This window comes from Pleurodeles waltl, chromosome 5 (assembly GCF_031143425.1).
Source record: "Pleurodeles waltl isolate 20211129_DDA chromosome 5, aPleWal1.hap1.20221129, whole genome shotgun sequence".
Classification (NCBI taxonomy): Eukaryota; Metazoa; Chordata; class Amphibia; order Caudata; family Salamandridae; genus Pleurodeles; species Pleurodeles waltl.
The window spans coordinates 1,369,336,343-1,369,354,659 of NC_090444.1; the positions used below are offsets into that span (position 1 = coordinate 1,369,336,343).

An 18,317-nucleotide genomic window follows, 5' to 3' on the forward strand; every position below is an offset into this window, starting at 1 on the left:
GGCCTGCTGGTGGTCTTCCTGCACCACTGACCAACTGCAACCCGACAGACGACGTGGGGCACCATCTGCCTTGCTTCAGAGACTCCTCTTCATCTCCGGCACTGCACAGCTGGTCTTCTTCCCCCATCGACCTGGTCCTCCATCCACAAACAGGTGGATAGTGGCTCCTGCCATGACCGGACACTCTATCACAAACTGGACTTGGTCCCCTTCCTTTGCAGGTCCTCTTCTGCCAGAATCTACTACCTTTGGGGTCTTCCCTTCCAATCTGGTCTGGGTCTTGCATAATCCCTTTTTGTAAGTTCTCCTGTTAGTTTTGGGGAAAACCAGGTACTTATCTCTGCTCTCCTGGTCGCTGGGGGTCACTCTGGTACTCATCTCTTGGGGTTCCCAGTTCCTCCAGCTTCCCTCTAACGATTTCACATCTTTGGGTGGGAGACTAACCCATATTCCATTTTGTAGTATATGGTTTGGCCCTCCCCTAGGGCCTGCACTATTTTCTAATACTTTTACCAATGCTTGTTGCTTTTATGCTCCTTACTGATAGCTATTGTGTACATAGTGTATTTACCTAGCTGCAGCTGGGAGGCTACCTATTAGTATTCTAGTATGTGTGCTACCATAATAAAATACCTTTACTTTTGTAACACTGTGTGGTTCTTTCATGTGTGATAGTGCTGTGTGACTTAGTGGTACTGCATAAGCTCTGCATGTCTATTAGTTGTCTTGGCTGCTCATCCACACCTACCTCTAGAAAGCCCTGGCTTACTAAACACTGCCTACACCTAACTAATAGGGGATTCCTGTTGTAAGGTGATATCATAGGAGCTCACCATACACCAGGCCAGCTTCCTACAGTGTAAACAAAGGCAGAAGATAAGGAAATAGTCAAGAGGGCAGCTATGATGGAAAAAGCATGACTCATATTGCCCAATGAGACAGAGAGGCACAATGAGTTTGTCCATGTGGCTTAGACTACAACCAACACTTAATGATGTATAACAAAAGTCATGCAACGCCGTTCCAGCTCATCAGTAATAAGAATGGGGCTCACACCACCGGTGGGCGCCGGGAGCATTGATGTAGGGAGCGACATCAGAGGAGGTAAACTGTGTGGACCCCGATATCGGATCCAAGAGACCCCATCAGCACAGAGACCGAAGCCGCTGTAGTGGAACCTGAGAGGGCCTCTGCCGACCCTTTAGGGCCCGAATGCACTTCATGGGTCCAGCCTGCTCAAATAAGAGACGCATGGCCACATAAAACTCTTACGTTGAGCGGGGTTCAATCTGGCTTCTGGAAAAAGAGGAAGGTGCAGAGTCGGCCCTGGCAACAGTTCAGCGGAGCTTCAACATTCCCGACTTGCCTCGTCAGCGGACGGGCAAGGTGAAGTCGAAGTCAGCTTGGACTTCTTTTTGTGCCTCTTCCCTGAGGGCAACGGGGACCTCGAGTGGGATGAAGAGGACTTGGGGCTCCTGGAGCGGTCCCACAACCTCCTCCTCGACCAGGACCTTTGAGGCATCCCGCCTGCCAGGCCACCATTAGCTTCAGGGACCGCTCCATCAAAGCTTTCGGAGCCACGGCCCGGCAGTCCGAACATGACGAAGTCGTGGTCTCGGTCCAAGCACCAGAGACATGCCTGGTGGGGGGGTCTGTCAGCGACCTGGCTTGAACCCAGTCTCCCTCAAAGCCATTGTAAACAGACAGAAAAAAAGTCTCAACAAAAATGTCAAAAAAGGCCTGTCGAAAAAGCTCTGTTCTCAGATCTGGGGTTTAACCGGTACAGAAGGAAAAGAACTGAAGTATGCTCAACTGGGTGGTGCTTTTATAGGCAACCATGACGTCACAGACAGCTCAAACGATGCAGACATCACGAGGATCCAAAAGATGCCGCCCAACAGCACGCGCAAGGGTATTGCTCTGCAAAAGTTCTATCTTTCAAGCTGACGGCATGAAATTCTAAAGGTAAGGAATCTGTAGCTAGAAGTCTCTATCAGATAAAAACGTGCATACCAGTATGCTGAATAATACAAATATTATGCTGGGATACTTTCTTCATCAAGAAGCGATGTCTATGGCATAATATTGCTTAACTGAAGATTAGAAAATCTCATGTAAATGTTAGATTTCTGTACAGCTACTGTGAGTGAACTTAACCTATCTGATGAGCTGCAGTGAGTGATAGTTCCATAAAGTCTCAAGGCATCCAGGCTTCTCAGGTCAAATGTACCCAGCAGGTAGGCTTCCACTTGCAAGGAGGATGTTCTGAGCTCAAAAGCACAATGGCGTATTTTAGCACATTTCTGTAATTGGCATTGTCTTCTCTGTATATGAGATCTGGCTCTGGACACAATACCTGAATGCAGAAGATCAATTAGACAGATGAGGGGAAAAGCTCTCTTCGGGTGTTTCTGGAACAAATGATTTCTTCTTCAGGAAGAAAAGGTTATTTACCTGTAATCCCCAGTTCTGTTTTGTAAGATTTTTTTTATTGATATCAAACACTTGAATAATTCCTCAATACATGTCTGGACCATGGAACACCTTTTTGTATAGTTTTCTTCAATGGAAATGGCACAAGAGAATGCTTTTGTCTCTCTCTAGAGATATATACATATATTCATATATATATATATATATTCATATATATTCACTGAAAAAAACAAAAGATTACAGGGACGTTATATTTAGGTTCTGAATTTACTCGTACAAAACCATAGAAATTTAACAGTTATAGTTAAAGTTCTTTCAAGTAACTATAACTTGTGCCCTAAGGTAACTATCACTTGCACCCTTGCCATGCACAGTTTTCTTATCAGTAATGTTATTGCAATCGTTGCAGTGATATCAATTAGCTGTGCATGGCGAAGGCGCAAGTTATAGTTACCTTAGGGCGCAGATGTGAGAGTGGTGCACAAGTGTGAATGGGCGCATGAGCCTCTGAGTGCATGCATTAGTGTATCTAGGAGTGTTTTCTTTTAAAAATTGCCATAATCATGAATATTTTGCAAATAAATTGCAGAAGTTCATGAAATTTCACGAATTTTCGCAAACATTGTACCCTGTGACGCAAAATTATATTAAACCAATAATTTGTTCCTAAAACACAGCTATATCACAACCCTGGAGTCAGGGTACCTTCACCCTGACACCTTATGTCACCTTCAATTTCAATTTTCACCCCCACTTTTCACGCGTCCCATGAAACTTTCTAGTCCGGTTGCGGTCAGCCAATTCCAACGCTTCTTTTTGCAAGTGAATTCACAAAAATTCACAAATTTCGCTATTAATCACAGTCGGATATATGCAAATTTACTTGCCCTTAAGTATCTACTGAATGGATTTACACCAAATAACAAAAAGCACAATCCACGTAACGGCAGCTAGCTTTATCCCAAATTTGGGGTAATTCCGTTAGGTGGTTCGGGCTTTGGATCTGTTGAAAGGTCCTATGGGAATTAACATGGGAAATGCAACGTTTTCTGAGCCTCCTTTTTCTCAGCCCCTGCTTGACGAATCACTCCAAAACTTCCATGTGCCACACGAGTCACCAGGCCACTTTTTTGGAAAAACTTTGTGAAATTCATCAAACGGTGCCAAAGATATAGGCAAATAAAAAATGCCTTTTCTATGGAAACATGGATCTAACTAGGACTACTGTAGGAAAATGCCACTGTTGGCATGGTTACCCCTTAACGTTTTGCCTTTTGTTGATGCTAGTTATGATTGAAAGTGTGCTGGGACCCTGCTAACGAGGCCCCAGTACCAGTCTTCTTTTCCTAAAACTGTACCTTTGTCTCCACAATTGGCACAGCCCTGGCACACAGACAAGTCCCTTGTAAATGGTACCTTTGGTACCAAGGGCCCTGTGGCCACGGAAGGTCTTTGAGGCCCGCAGCATCTATTATGCCACCCTGGGGATCCCTCACTCAGCACATGCACACTGCCTCACAGATTGTGTGTGCTGGTGGGGAGAACAAAACTAGATCGACATGGCACTCCCCTTAGAGTGCCATGCCCACAACCCACTCCCTGTCACCCCTCTAGCAGGCCTTACAGCCCTAAGGCGGGGTGCACTATACCACAGGTGAGGGCATAGCTGCATGATCACTATGCCCCTTCAGTGTCTAAGGCAATTATTAGACATTGTAAGTGCAGGGTAGCCATAAAGAGTATATGGTCTAGGAGTTTGTCAAACACGAACTCCACAGTTCCATAATGGCTACACTGAATACTGGGAAGTTTGGTATCAAACTTCTCAGCATACTAAATCCACACTGAGGCCAGTGTGAGATTTATTAAGAAATGCAATGAGAGGGCATCTTAGAGATGCTACCTGCATGCCAGCACAACTGCTAATGCTAGGCTGACCAGCCTCTGCCATCCTGCCACTTCCAGACTAGTTTCTGGCCACATGGGGAGAGTGCCTTTGTGCACTCTGTGACCAGGAACAAAGCCTGTCCTTATTGGAGGTACCTCACACCTTCCCTTGCAGGAACTGTAACACCTGGTGGTGAGCCTCAAAGGCTCAAGCCTGGTTCTACAGAGCCCCAGGGCACTTCAGCTAGTGGAGATGAACGCCCTCCACCCCTTCCCCCAGAAACAGCTCCCACTTTTGGTGGCAAGCCCAGGGGAGATAATGATAAAAACAAGGAGTCACCACCCTCCAGCCAGGACAGCCCCTAAGGTGTCCTGAGCTGAGGTGACCCCCTTCCTTAGAAAATCCTTCATCTTGCTTTGGAGGATTTCACCCAATAGGATTAGGGATGTGCCCCCTCCCCAAACAGAGGAGGCACAAGGAGGGTGTAGCCATCTTCAGGGACAGTAGCCACTGGCTACTACCCTCAAGCCCTAAATTTTGTATTTAAGGGCGACCCTGAACCCAGGAAAACAGATTTCCTGACGACCTAAAGAAGGACTGCTGACCTGAAAGCCCCGCAGAGAAGACGGAGACGACAACTGACTTGGCCCCAGCCCTACCGGCCTGTCTCCAGACTCAGGGAACCTGTGACAGCAACAAGTCCAGCGGAACTAGCAACCTCTGCCGACTCAGAGGACTGCCCTGCAACCCAAAGGACCAAGAAACTCCTGTGGACATTGGCTCTGTCCAAACAACAAGGAAGAAACCATCTTTAAAGGGACTCTCTCCTCACTCCTGAAGCATGAGTCCCCAACACTCTGCACCAGACGCCCCAGGCTCGTGTCCAGAGAAACCAACACTGCAAGGGAGGACCCCACGACGTGGCCACCCTGAGACGACCTCCCTGCACCCCAACGGTGAAGCCTGCAGAGAGAATCCAGAGGCTCCCCATGACCGCGACTGCCCGGTAAGAACTTGACACCTGGAAGAAGCACTGCACTCGCAGCCCCCAGGCCCAAGAGGAACCAACTACCGGTGAAGGAGTGACCAACAGGTGGCCCTCATCTTTGTCCAGTCGGTGGCTGGCTCAAGATGCCCCCCTGTGCCCTGCCTGCATCACCAGACACACACCCGGGTCCCTCCATTGATTTCTAATCAAAACCCAACACCTACTTTGCACTCGTCCCTGTGCCGTCCCTGTGCCGCTGAGGGTGTATTTTGTGTGCCTGTTTGAGACCCCCACCAGTGCTCTACAAAACTCCCCTGGTCTGCTCCCCGAGGACACAGGTACTTACCTGCTAGCAGACTGGAACCGGAGCACCACTAGTCTCCATTGGCGCCTCTGTTATTTGGGCCCCACTTTGACCTCTGCACCTGACTGGCCCTGTGTTGCTGGGTGTTTGGGGTTGACTTGAACCCCCAACGGTGGTCTGCCTATGCCTCAAAGACTGAACTTGTAAGTGCTTTACTTAACTGCTAAACTAAATTGTACTTACCTCCCCCAGGAAATGTTGATTTTTGCACTGTGTCCACTTTTAAAATAGCTTATTGCCATTTTTGGCAAAACTGTGTACCTTACTGTTTTCATTCAGAGTTCTATATTTAACTATGCCAAGAACCTTACAATTTATGTACTTACTTGAATTCTGAATCTTGTGGCTCTAAAATAAAGTAAGAAAATAATATTTTTCTATATAAAAACCTATTGGCCTGGAGGTAATTCTGAGTGTGTTCCCATTTATTGCCTGTGTGTACAACAAATGCTTAACACTACCCTCTGATAAGCCTACTGCTCGACCACACTACCACAAATAAAGCATTAGTATTATCTATTATTGCCACTATCAACTTCTAAGGGGAACCCTTGGACTCTGTGCACGCTATCTCTCACTTTGAGATAGTATATACTGAGCCAACTTCCTAGAACTACCTACTGGAGACTAATTGCTGGCTGGCTCTAGGGACCTCAACAGGCAGTATCAAGTCCCTTGACACACACAGCACCTGAATAAGTGACAGAGCCAGGCATTTAGGGAAGTTTGACAGTGCAGGCGAAAGGAGGTAGCACTGCGAGGAGGCGACCCACAAGATGGCGGCAGTGGGCCGGTGAAGAACCGACAAAGCATTACCAACAGTTACTGGCCTCTGACTGTATGTGAGACTGGGAGCATCATTGCTGTAGCAAAGAAGGTCGCAATACAAGGAGAGTGGGCACTGGTTGCGCCAGCTACTGTAGGCCGGGAGGTCCCTGCGCTAAGCCCAAAATGGTGCACAGCTGACAAGGTGATGTGGAGCAGCATTGATCAATGCCCAGACTCCCCTGCTGGCTGCCCACCTGGGACACCCAAGAGCTCATCCAGTGCAACAAAAAGTGAGTGAGGTTGCTAGGCACTACCCACCTCACCAGCGCCCCCAGCTGAAGATCAAAAGTTCCTTGAGGGGAGTGGGAGGGAACCTCCATAGTTTGGGGGGTGGGGCTCTCCCTCCCTGCTTCTGTGATGGAGAAACTTTTTTTGGGGGGGGGGGGGGGGATACAAACGGTACGGTCTGAGTCCCATTGATTAAGGAGGTGGAGAGCAGAAGATTCCCAGCATCTACTGTGGGCCTAGATAGCAACGGGTCCCCCGCATTCACTGCAAGAGAGAAGCATCGGGGGGGGGGGGGAAACGACACTGCATGTCCTAGGGTAGAAGGGCGGCAAAGATTGCTTGTGGACAAATGATTCGGATGTGACTCCGCCTCACGCTAGCCTGGCGACAGGGATACTGGGAGCTGCAGCCCCACAATATCAGCCACATGTCTAAAGCAATCACGAGCCCTGACATTAAATCCCCAAGTGTAGGAGGCTGGCCATCTATGTAGTGTGCAAAACCGTCATAGGCAAGCCTACTCAACAGCAGATAGTCAAGTAGAAAAATCTTCCTTGTAGGAGGCTGGCCTGGCTTATAGTGGGTACCCTGTGGTACTTACACCCTGTGCCAGGTCCAGTTATCCCTTATTAGTAGAATAGAGGTGTTTCTAGCAGCTTAGGCTGATAGAAGGTAGCTATGGCAAAGCAGCTTAGGCTGAACTAGGAGATATGCAAAGCTCCTACTATGCCACTTATATCATATAGCACAATATCATAAGAAAACACAATACTCAGAGTTACTAAAAATATGTCACAAGTATCTCAGTGAGTGCCCTCAGTAAGAAGGTAAGTAATATACACAAGTTATATGTACACCAACCCAAAACAGGTAAGTAATAGTCAGAAAAGTAAGGCAAACAGTGTGGAATTACAATAAGTTGCAATAGGTGAACATAGGTCTAGGGGCAACACAAACCATATACTCCAAAAGTGGAATGCGAATCACGAAAGGACCCCAGACCTATGGGAGCGTGTAGAAGGTCACTGGGACTGTAAGAAAGCAGTCAGGGGGTCCAAGATACCCCCACCCAAAGACCCTGAAAAGTAGGAGTAAAGTACACCTACTATCCCAAAAGGACACAATAGTCGTGATAGGGGGATTCTGCAAGAACCACAAACACCAGCAAAGCACTGAAGACGGATTCTTGGGCCTGAGGACCTGCAAGGCAAAGGGACCAAGTCCAAGAGTCGCGATAGTGTCCAGGGGGGGCAGAAGCCCAGAAAACCCCGGATGAAGGTGCAAGGAAGCTGCCTCCGGATGGAAGAAGCTTGGAATTCTGCAGCAACGAAAAGGACTAGGAACTTCTCCTTTGGATGGAAGATGTCCCACGTCGCGATGAAGGGAGCAAGTTCCCACGCAGAAATACCGCAAACAAGCCTTGCTAGCTGCAAGGGTCGCAGTAGAGGTTTTTGGGTGCTGCTGGGGACCAGGAAAGACAAGGATGTCGCCCCTTGAAGGAGGAGACAGAGGGGGCGCTCAGCAACTCAGAGCCCCCACAGAAGCAGGCAGCACCCACAGAAGTACCCGAACAGGCACTTAGAAGATTTGTGAACCGGAGCTGGCTCAGAATCACAAAGGAGGGTCCCACGATGCCAGAGGCCAACTCAAAGGGTTGAGCACTGCAGGACGGAGTGCTGGGGACCCAGGCTAGGCTGTGTACGAACGAATTCCTGGAAGAGTGCACAGGAGCCGGAGCACGCAGTACACAGGTTAGCAGTCTAGCGTGGGGAAGCAAGGACTTACCTCCACCAAACTTGGACTGAAGGATCACGGGACTGTGGGAGTCACTTGGAAAGAGTTCCTGTGTTCCAAGGACCACACTCGTCAGGATGAGAGAGGACCCAGAGGACCGGTGATGCAGTCTTTTGGTGCCTGCGTTAGCAGGGGGAAGATTCCGTCGACCCACTGGAGATTTCTTCTTGGCTTCCAGTGCAGGGTGAAGGCAGGTGACCCCCCAGAGCATGCACCACCAGGAAACAGTCGAGAAAGCTGTCAGGATGAGGCGCTACAATGTTGCTGGTAGTCGTCTTGCTACTTTGTTGCGGTTTTGCAGGCGTCCTGGAGCAGTCAGCGGTTGATCCTTGGCAGAAGTTGAAGAGGGGAGTGCAGAGGAACTCTGGTGAGCTCTTGCATTCGTTATCTAAAGAATTTCACAGAGGAGAGACCCTAAATAGCCAGAAAAGGAGGTTTGGCTACCAAGAAAGGAGGATTGGCTACCAAGAGAGGTAAGAGCCTATCAAAGGGGGTCTCTGACGTCACCTGCTGGCACTGGCCACTCAGAGCAGTCCAGTGTACCCCCAACACCTCTGTTTCCAAGATGGCAGAGGTCTGGGACACACTGGAGGAGCTCTGGGCATCTCCCCTGGGAGGTACTGGTCAGGGGAGTGGTCACTCCCCTTCCCTTTGTCCAGTTTCACGCCAGAGCAGGGCTGGGGGGATCCCTGAACCGGTGTAGACTGGCTTATGCAGAGATGGGCACCATCTGTGCCAATCAAAGCATTTCCAGAGGCTGGGGGAGGCTACTCATCCCCAGCCCTTCACACCTATTTCCAAAGGGAGAGGGTGTAACACCCTCGCTCAGAGGAAATCTTTTGTTCTGCCTTCCTGGGCCAGGGCTACCTGGACCCCAGGAGGGCAGAATCCTGTCTGAGGGGTTGGCAGCGGCAGCAGCAGCTGCAGTGAAAACCTCGGAAAGGCAGTTTGGCAGTACCTGGGTTCTGTGCTAGAGACCCGGGGGATCATGGAATTGTCCCCCCAATACCAAAATGGTATTGGGGTGACAATTCCATGATCTTAGACATGTTACATGGCCATGTTCGGAGTTACCATTGTGACGCTATACATAGCTAGTGACCTATGTAGAGTACACGCGTGTAATGGTGTCCCCACACTCACAAAGTCCGGGGAATTTGCCCTGAACGATGTGGGGGCACCTTGGCTAGTGCCAGGGTGCCCACACACTAAGTAACTTGGCACCCAACCTTCACCAGATGAAGGTTAGACATATAGGTGACTTATAAGTTACTTATGTGCAGTGAAAAATGGCTGTGAAATAACGTGGACGTTATTTCACTGAGGCTGCAGTGGCAGGCCTGTGCAAGAATTGTCTGAGCTCCCTATGGGTGGCAAAAGAAATGCTGCAGGCCATAGGGATCTCCTGGAACCCCAATACCCTGGGTACTTAAGTACCATATACAAGGGAATTATATGGGTGTACCAGTGTGCCAATGAGAATTGGTAAATTTAGTCACTAGCCTGCAGTGACAAATTTAGAAAGCAGAGAGAGCAGACACACTGAGGTTCTTGTTAGCAGAGCCTCAGTGATAAAAGTTAGGCACCACACAGGGAACATATACAGGGCACATACTATGAGCACTGGGGTCCTGCCCAGCAGGATCCCAATGACACAGGGGCTAAAACATACATACATACATATAGTGAAAATGGGGGGTAACATGCCAGGCAAGATGGTACTTTCCTACAAGCCTCAGCTGTGTTCTGAGAGGCTTCTCTCACAAACCAGAAAAAAGAACTTAATCTGAGAGGACTCTGTTAGGCTTTCAACAGATTTGTATATGTAGTCATGAATAAAGACATTCCATCATGCTATCTGTTAGACTTTTCATCCTTGGCGTGGTCTCCCTTAACTTTTTGCCTCTGTTCCCCAAGTTGTTGATGTGTGCTGGACTCTGATTTTGCTGTTTTTATTACTCTGGGCACTTTACCACTGCTAACGTGCAAGTGCTCCTGTTTAAAATGTGTACGTAATTGGTTCACTATGATTGGCATATTTGTTTTACTGTTAAGTCCCTAGTAAAGTGCACTAGAGGTGCCCAGGTCCTGTAAATCAAATGTTACTAGTGGGCCTGCAGCACTGGTTGTGCCACCCACATAAGTAACCCTGTAATCATGTCTCAGGCCTGCCACTGCAGTGTCTGTGTGTGTGTACTTTTACACTATAAATTCGACTTGGCAAGTGTACCCACTTGCCAGGCCTAAACCTTCCTTTTTTTTTTTTTTTTTTTTACACATGTAAGGCACCCCTAAGGTAGGCCCTAGGTAGCCCCAAGGGCAGGGTGCAGTGTATGGATAAGGTAGGACATATAGTAATGTGGTTTATATGTCCTGACAGTGAAATACTGCCAACTTCGTTTTTCACTGTTGCAAGGCCTGTCTCTCTCATAGGATAACATGGGGGATACCTTTAAATATGATTGAAGTGTAGATTCCCCTAGAGAGTAGATGGGCATGTGGAGTTTGGGGTCCCTGAACTCACACTTTAAAAATACATCTTTTAGTAAAGTTAATTTTAAGATTGTGCGTTTGAAAATGCCACTTTAAGAAAGTGAGCATTTTCTTGCTTAAACCATTCTGTGACTCTGTCTTGTTTGTGGATTCGCTGTCTGGGTCAGTTTGACAGTTGGGTTGTTTTTCACCTCGCACTAGACAGTGACACAAAGGGAGCTGGGGTGTAACCTGCATTTCCTGATTAGCCATCTCTGCTAGGAGGGAGGGGTGGAGTGGTCACTCTCATCTGAAAGGACTGTGCCTGCCTCTGACAATGCAGACTCCAACCCCCTGGTGTGTGTCTGAGGCCTTGCCTGGGCAAGGCAGGATTTCACAAGTAGGTGTGAGTCCCCTTTGAAGAAAGGTGACTTCAAAGACTAAAATGGGTATAAGAAGGGCACCCAAATCTACAGACTTTAGAAACACTTCTGGAACCAAGAGGAACCTCTGCCTGGAGAAGAGCTGATAGCTGATGAAGTGCTGCCCTGCCTGTGACTGTGCTTTGTGGAGCATTCCTGCAGTGCTGCTTCTGCCAGAGTAAGAGGGCAAAGACTGGACTTTGTGTGCCTTCCATCTTGTGAAGAAATCTCCAAGGGCTTGAGTTAGAGCTTGCCCCCGGTTGTTTGAAGTCTCAGGGACAGCAAAGACTTCTCTCTGCCAGCACCTGGAGTCTCTGGAGAGACTTCTGTTCTGACAAGTGGTGCCCTATCCAGTCCCTGGGCCCTTGAAAGGAAAGCTGGTGGAAATCCAAGGAAATTGACTTCGGACGACTACGGACCGACGCCGCAGCTGAATCCGGTGACGCCGCCTGCACCCGACGCCGTAACCTTTGCTGGAACGCGACGCTCTTCACAGGCCCGACGCCGCTGCAGCCCCACTGAAGTCTGCGACTCCGTGGAAGTCGCGCACCACGTCGTGACCGACGCCGCTCGAAGTGTGTGGATTCAACGTTTCGCACAGACGCCGCGATCCCCGACTTCGCGCATCGGCTTGTTTTCACTCTTCACCAAAGGTACTGTACTTGGGGGTCTACACGACTCAGTGTCCGGCGCTGCTGGTGTCGGCTTGTTGGGAACAACTCCGTCACGACGCCGTGTTAAACATCTCAAAGCATTTTTGTTTCTAAGCGCTATTTTTGAGTTTAATCTTTGAAAATTCATAACTTGACTTGTGTATGTCGGATTTTTATCGTTTTGGTCTTGTTTTGTTTAGATAAATATTTCCTATTTTTCTAAACTGGTGTTGTGTCATTTTGTAGTGTTTTCATTGAGTTACTGTGTGTGTTGGTACAAATACTTTACACTTAGCACTCTGAGGTTAAGCCTACTGCTCTGCCAAGCTACCAAGGGGGTAAGCAGGGGTTAGCTGAGGGTGATTCTCTTTTACCCTGACTAGTGTGAGGGTCCTTGAACAGGGGGTAACATGACTGTCAACCAAAGACCCCATTTCTAACACTATTTCTATGACAGAAACCTATACAAAAAAGTGTTCTTTGGACTACGCAAGCAGCAGGGAATTATTCAAGCATTGATCACTATCAATGAAGGTCTTATGCTGCAGAAGGACTATATTACTTACCCTGTAAGCATCTGTTCGTGGCATGTAGTGCTGCATATTCACATGCTCTACATACTCAAACCATCTAATGTCGGGCCCACAGTGGTGCAACTTGTTTTTCTCCAAAGAAGTGTTTCGAGTCATAAGACTGAATGACTCCACCTCTTGGTGATATTGCATATGGGCATCGACTCCTTTGTTAGTTTGTTTTCCCATTGGCGGGTGAGAAAAAAGGGAAAGGAATGAGTAGGAAACGAGATGTCAATGCAAAATGTAAATACTTATGGTAGGAAAGTACCCTCTTTCTTGGCATGCTTACCCCCATTTTCTGCCTGTTGTCAGTATGTTTGACTGTGTCTAATGGGCTCCTGCTAACCAGGACCCCAGAAGTTTTGCTCTCTCCTTTATATTGAACCTTTGTCTTCCCAGAATTGGCATACTGGTTCCCCCCATTTAAGTTCCTAGTATATGGTACACTTACATTTCAAAGGCTAGTGGCCTGCCCTCCCAAACTTGCCTGCCTAACCCCCTACTGGGACCCTGGCAGACAGACCTGTACTGACAGGGGACATCGTGCACTTCAAAACCACTCTTTGAAGTCCCCCCCACTTCAAAGGCACTTTTGGATATATATAACCTGGGTCCCGACCCCACCAACTTAGAAAATCCAAATTCACTCCCTCTAGTAACCAAGTGCCACCCAATGTCCTAGCCTTTGAAAAATCAGTAAGTCGCAAAATCAACAGCTTGAGAGAGGCACCCCTAGAGAAATTCCAGAATACTAGCAACCAGGAACAAGCAGCTCTATGTGGTCTCACCTCAGACACCACAATAACAATCAAACCAGCAGACAAAGGTGGAGCCACTGTAATAATGCCAACCACAATGTACAATGAGGAATGCTTGCGCTTGCTTGGGAATAGCCAACATTACAAAAACCCTAAAGATCCGACACCCAAGATCCAAGAAGACATAGCTTTCCTAATATCGAAAGGACAGGAAAATGAGTGGCTCTCTAAACAACGGGCAACTTTCCTTCAGCAAGAAAATCCTAAAATACCTTATTTCTATGTCTTGCCAAAAACACATAAAAATAAATATCCCCCTCCTGGGAGACCAACAGTATCCAGGATATGGTCTGTACTAGAGCCTCTCACAATTTTGTGATCTATTCCTACAAACTTTTGTGGAAAAAATACCGACCTACCTGAAAGATACTAAAGATGTACTCAACTTACTTAATGGGTTGGACTTTGATAAAGAAATTGAGTGTTTGATAACCCTGGATGTAGAGTCTCTCTACACCAATATACCCCAGGAAGCCACCCTGGAGGTGATCTGTGAACCCTTTGAAACCAGTAATTGGAACTCAATAACACCTCCTGAGTTTATACTTGATCTTGCCCATATAGCATTAACAAGAAATATTTTTTAATTTAACAATAATTACTACTTGCAAGTCCACAGAACATCAATGGGCAGTACATTTGCCCCAAGTCTGGCTTGCCTCTAGGTGGATTATTTTGAACGACAATTTGTCCTGCATGAAGATAACCCTTTCCACGAGCATATCAAAATATGGAAACGTTATATCGATTATGTCCTCTTGATCTGGACCTAAACAAGAGACAAAGCAACAACATTAGTAGATTGGCTTAATGCCTTAAATCCCAACCTGAGATTTACTTCAACTATAGGTGGCTCAAAGCTCTCCTTTCTAGATGCCCTCATATATGAAAAAAATGTTTTTTTTAAGACAGAAGTCGTTTATAAACCAACATACTGAAAAAACCTTCTTCGATTCCAGAGCTTTCACCCTTGCTCTCTGAAGGAGAATTGGCCGGTAGGTCAATTTCTCCACCTTCGACGCAATTGCTCCGAGATAGACTACACTAAACATGCAAAGAAACTCACTAGCTAACTTTGTATGAAAGGATATCCCGCCAACCTGATGCGAAAAGCAGAGAAAAGAGCTCGCCACAGCCAGAGGGACCAGCTGTTAGAGTCATCTCCAAGAACCGAAAAGGAGGATAGCTTAATTTGTGTGACAACGTTTAACCCACTATCCAACAAAGTAACAAAGATAATCAAGGAAGACTAGAAGATTCTGACATCAGAAGGATTACCATTGGAACCGGTGTAAGTGCTGTGTGACTACAGTGGTATTGTATGAGCTTTGCATGTCTCCTAGGTAAGCCTTGGCTGCTCATCCACAGCTACCTCTACACTTCACTAAGAGGGAATACCTGGCCCTAGTATAAGGTCTAAGTACCTTGGGTACCCACCACACAGCAGGCCAGCTTCCTACACTTATGTACAAATATATACAAGTATAATGTAACTGTAACGGCCACTGGCATCCACGGAGAAGGGTGGGCGCATGTGAATCTACAGCACTATATATCATGGACAGATGCTTACAGGGTAAATAACAGTTTGTTTGATGCCATGCTCTGCATAGACTTAAGCAGTTCCTCCATAGAAGCAGTGGCTGTCTTGTGGGACTTGCAGTTGACTGGAAAAGTGTGTGTAGCACTCCCTGACCTACACTAGCTTGTTGGTGTGCTAAAACATCCACACAGTAGTGTTTAATGAAGGTGTGTGGAGTAGACCATGTAGCTGCCTTACAAATGTTAGCTATAGGAATGTTTCCAAGGAAGGCCATGATAGCTCTCTCTTTCCGAGTAGAGCAAGCTTGGGGAGAAACGGGTAAAGATCTTTTAGCATTCACATAGCAAGTTTGTAAGCCTTTGACTAACCAATTGGCTATCCCCGATTTGGATATTGGGTTGCCTTTGTGAGGTGGGAAAAAAGGCTACAAGGAGCGGTTTGGTCTTTCTGAACTCTTTAGTTTTGTCTACAGAGAACATGACTGCTCTTTTGACATCTAGCGCGTGAAGGACTCTTTCTGCAACTGAGTCAGGTTGTCAGAAAAAACTGGCGGCTCAATAGACTGGTTTAGGCGAAGTTGAAAAATCACCTTAGGGAGATATTTAGAATTAGTCTACTTTGTCCCTATGAATATGGAAGAAATGTTCTTCTAAGGTTAGTGCCTCAAGCTCACCAACACGTCTGAGTGAAGTGATGGAGACTAGGAAAGCCACTTTCCATGAAAGAAATTGAAGTGGACATGAGTGAAGTGGCTCAAACGGTGGATCCATGAGTCTTGTGAGTACAATATTAAGGTATCACGACGGGCCTGGGGTTATCCTAGGTGAAATGACACATTTAAGTCCTTCCATGAAAGCCTTTATGACTGGAATTCTGAATAAAGAAATATGGTGTCTGTTGTGGAGATATGCAGCTATAGCTGTGAGATGTAGGTGAATGGAAGTGCAGGAGATTTGCTTTCTGCAAGTGTAGCAGGTAGAGGACAATTTCTTGTACGGTGGATTTCATAGGATTCATCTGTTTAGGTTGGCAATAGCAAACAAAATGTTTCCATTTTGCAGCATAACAGGCTCTAGCGTTGGATCTAAGCGCTTCATTGAGAATGTTCTCACATTATGATCTCAGGAGCCATATTGCAAGGTTTGAATGACTTGGGATCTGGATGCCTGATTTGTCCTTGATTCTGGGTAAGAAGGTCTGGCCTGTTAGGGAGCTTCTTATGTGGTCTTATGTGGGACTACTGAAAGCTCCTGGAGTGTGGTTTACCAAGGTTGGCATGCCCAGGTGGGAGCCACAAGGATCAAGGTGAGAGATGTTTGACTGATCCATCAAACCAGAAATTGAATGAAAGGGAGAGGTGGAAAACCATAGGTAAATTATCCCTGACCAACTCATCCATAGAGCGTTGCCCTTGGATAGTGGGTGCGGAAACCTGGAAGCAAAGTTTGGGCATTTTGCATTTTCTGCTGTGGTGAAAAGGTCTATGTGAGGAGTTCCCCTCTTTTTGAAGTGTGCCTGGAGGACTTGTGGGTGGAGTTCCCACTCATAGACTTGTTGCTGCATCCCGCTGAGCTGTCCATTCCCAGAAGATACTCTGCCAACAGGTGAATGAGGCAGTGAAGAGCCCAATTCCATATGGTCTAAGACAGGTGTTATAGATGTGAAGGCTATGCCCTCCCCCCCCACTTTTTTGTAAGTAATACATGGCTGTAATGTTGTCCGCCCTGACTAGGATAACCTTGTGAGACAGGTGAGGAAGGAAAGCATCCAGTGCTAGGAATACTGCCTGATGTTCCAGGTAGTTTATGTGTAGGGACTGCTGCTTGGCATCCCACAGACCTTGAACTGTCAAGTCTTGAAGATGAGCACCTCAACTAGTCAGTGATGAGTCTGGTCAATGTGAAGTGAGGAACAGGGTCTAGAAAATACTACCCCTTTCAAGAAGTTGTTGGTGTTCTACCATTGCAGAGAACAATGCGTTTGGTGGTCTAACACCACCAGATCTTCCAGGTAACACTGCAAGAGACCAATGGCAAGATAGACTCTGTTGTAGGTGATGCATTTGTGTAGTTTGGCAAGGGGAACTACGGTGATAAAGGAAGCCATCATCCCCAACAGACATAATGGTCCTTACTGTATAGGAATGGTTTTCCTGAAACAGAGAGAAGTGTCTGGAAACTCTGAGTGACAGGTGGATTGCAGTACACTAATCGTAACTCTGCATTAAAATATGCCCATAGGCAACGCTGAACTTGTAATGGCTGGAGCTGGGATTTGGGAATGTTGAGAGTGAACCTCAGTTTGTGAAGGAGATCCACGTCTGAACCAGACAGCGGAAAGAAAACAATCTAATCAAGGAGTCAATGCCCATGGCGTAGTATCCCAGAGAGAAGGAGACATGATCTTGTGACTCAAACCACTTCTTTGGAAAAAAAACAAGTTGCACCACTCCGGACCCAACACTAGATGGCAGGAGTTTGTAGAGCATAGGTATCTACAGCCACACATGCCTTCGAGATAATTCTTTCCTCTCACTCCAATATGGTTCCCCCAGTAGGCCAATAATAGGTTTTGAAGGGTAGACTTAGTATATTATTAATGGCGTTCCATAAACACATAATAACAATTTCAGACTTACCAGATAGTATTATGATGCCTTTACTCCTCTGGGAAGATGTATTATGGTAAAAGGTCTTTCTTAAAGCCCCTTCCATCAAATTGCCAGAAAGACAGGACAACGCCTCACCCATCTGGAGATACTCTGTCCCAAAACTCAACACCTCTCCTTTTCAGTGCAGCCTGCAGAACTATAAAAGGAAAACCACTTCCCAAGATAGCATCTTGCCCAGGCCTCCAACAGTTTCAAAGGTGAAATCCGAAACAAATTCCTCCTCCGAAAGGCCATGGCCGTTTGAAAACCTTTTAAAGATCCTTCTAAAGGACAAAGTAATTATCCAGCAGAAGCAGGGGGTGCACCCAGAGATGTGCATAACAGACAAATTCACTATGGCAAATCCAAGGCAGATTCAAATTACAACAGCGAAAAAGCATAAATGATCTAAAGTAACAGGCACGCTATGTTACCTACAAAGTCGTTATTTTGGTTCTGATAGCACTTGCCAAACAAAACCTATAATATGGATCCTTCCAAAAACTGCTTATTCATTTTCTGTGAAGAATCTGTGTTAGCCCTACAATTTTTAAACTTAAAAACAAGAAGCCTTCCACAAAACATGGTGCCTCTTCAACAGGCACACACAGTAAAACATGGCATATGCAAACATGCACCTTACATAAAGTAGAACATAACT

The 18,317-nt window shown here is 46.8% G+C and overlaps 1 protein-coding gene across 1 annotated transcript in view; it reads right to left on the reverse strand.

Moving 5' to 3' along the window:
- Window positions 1-18,317, reverse strand: part of TTK (TTK protein kinase) — a 338,680-nt gene that overhangs the window by 220,899 nt on the left and 99,464 nt on the right. The window lies entirely within an intron of this gene.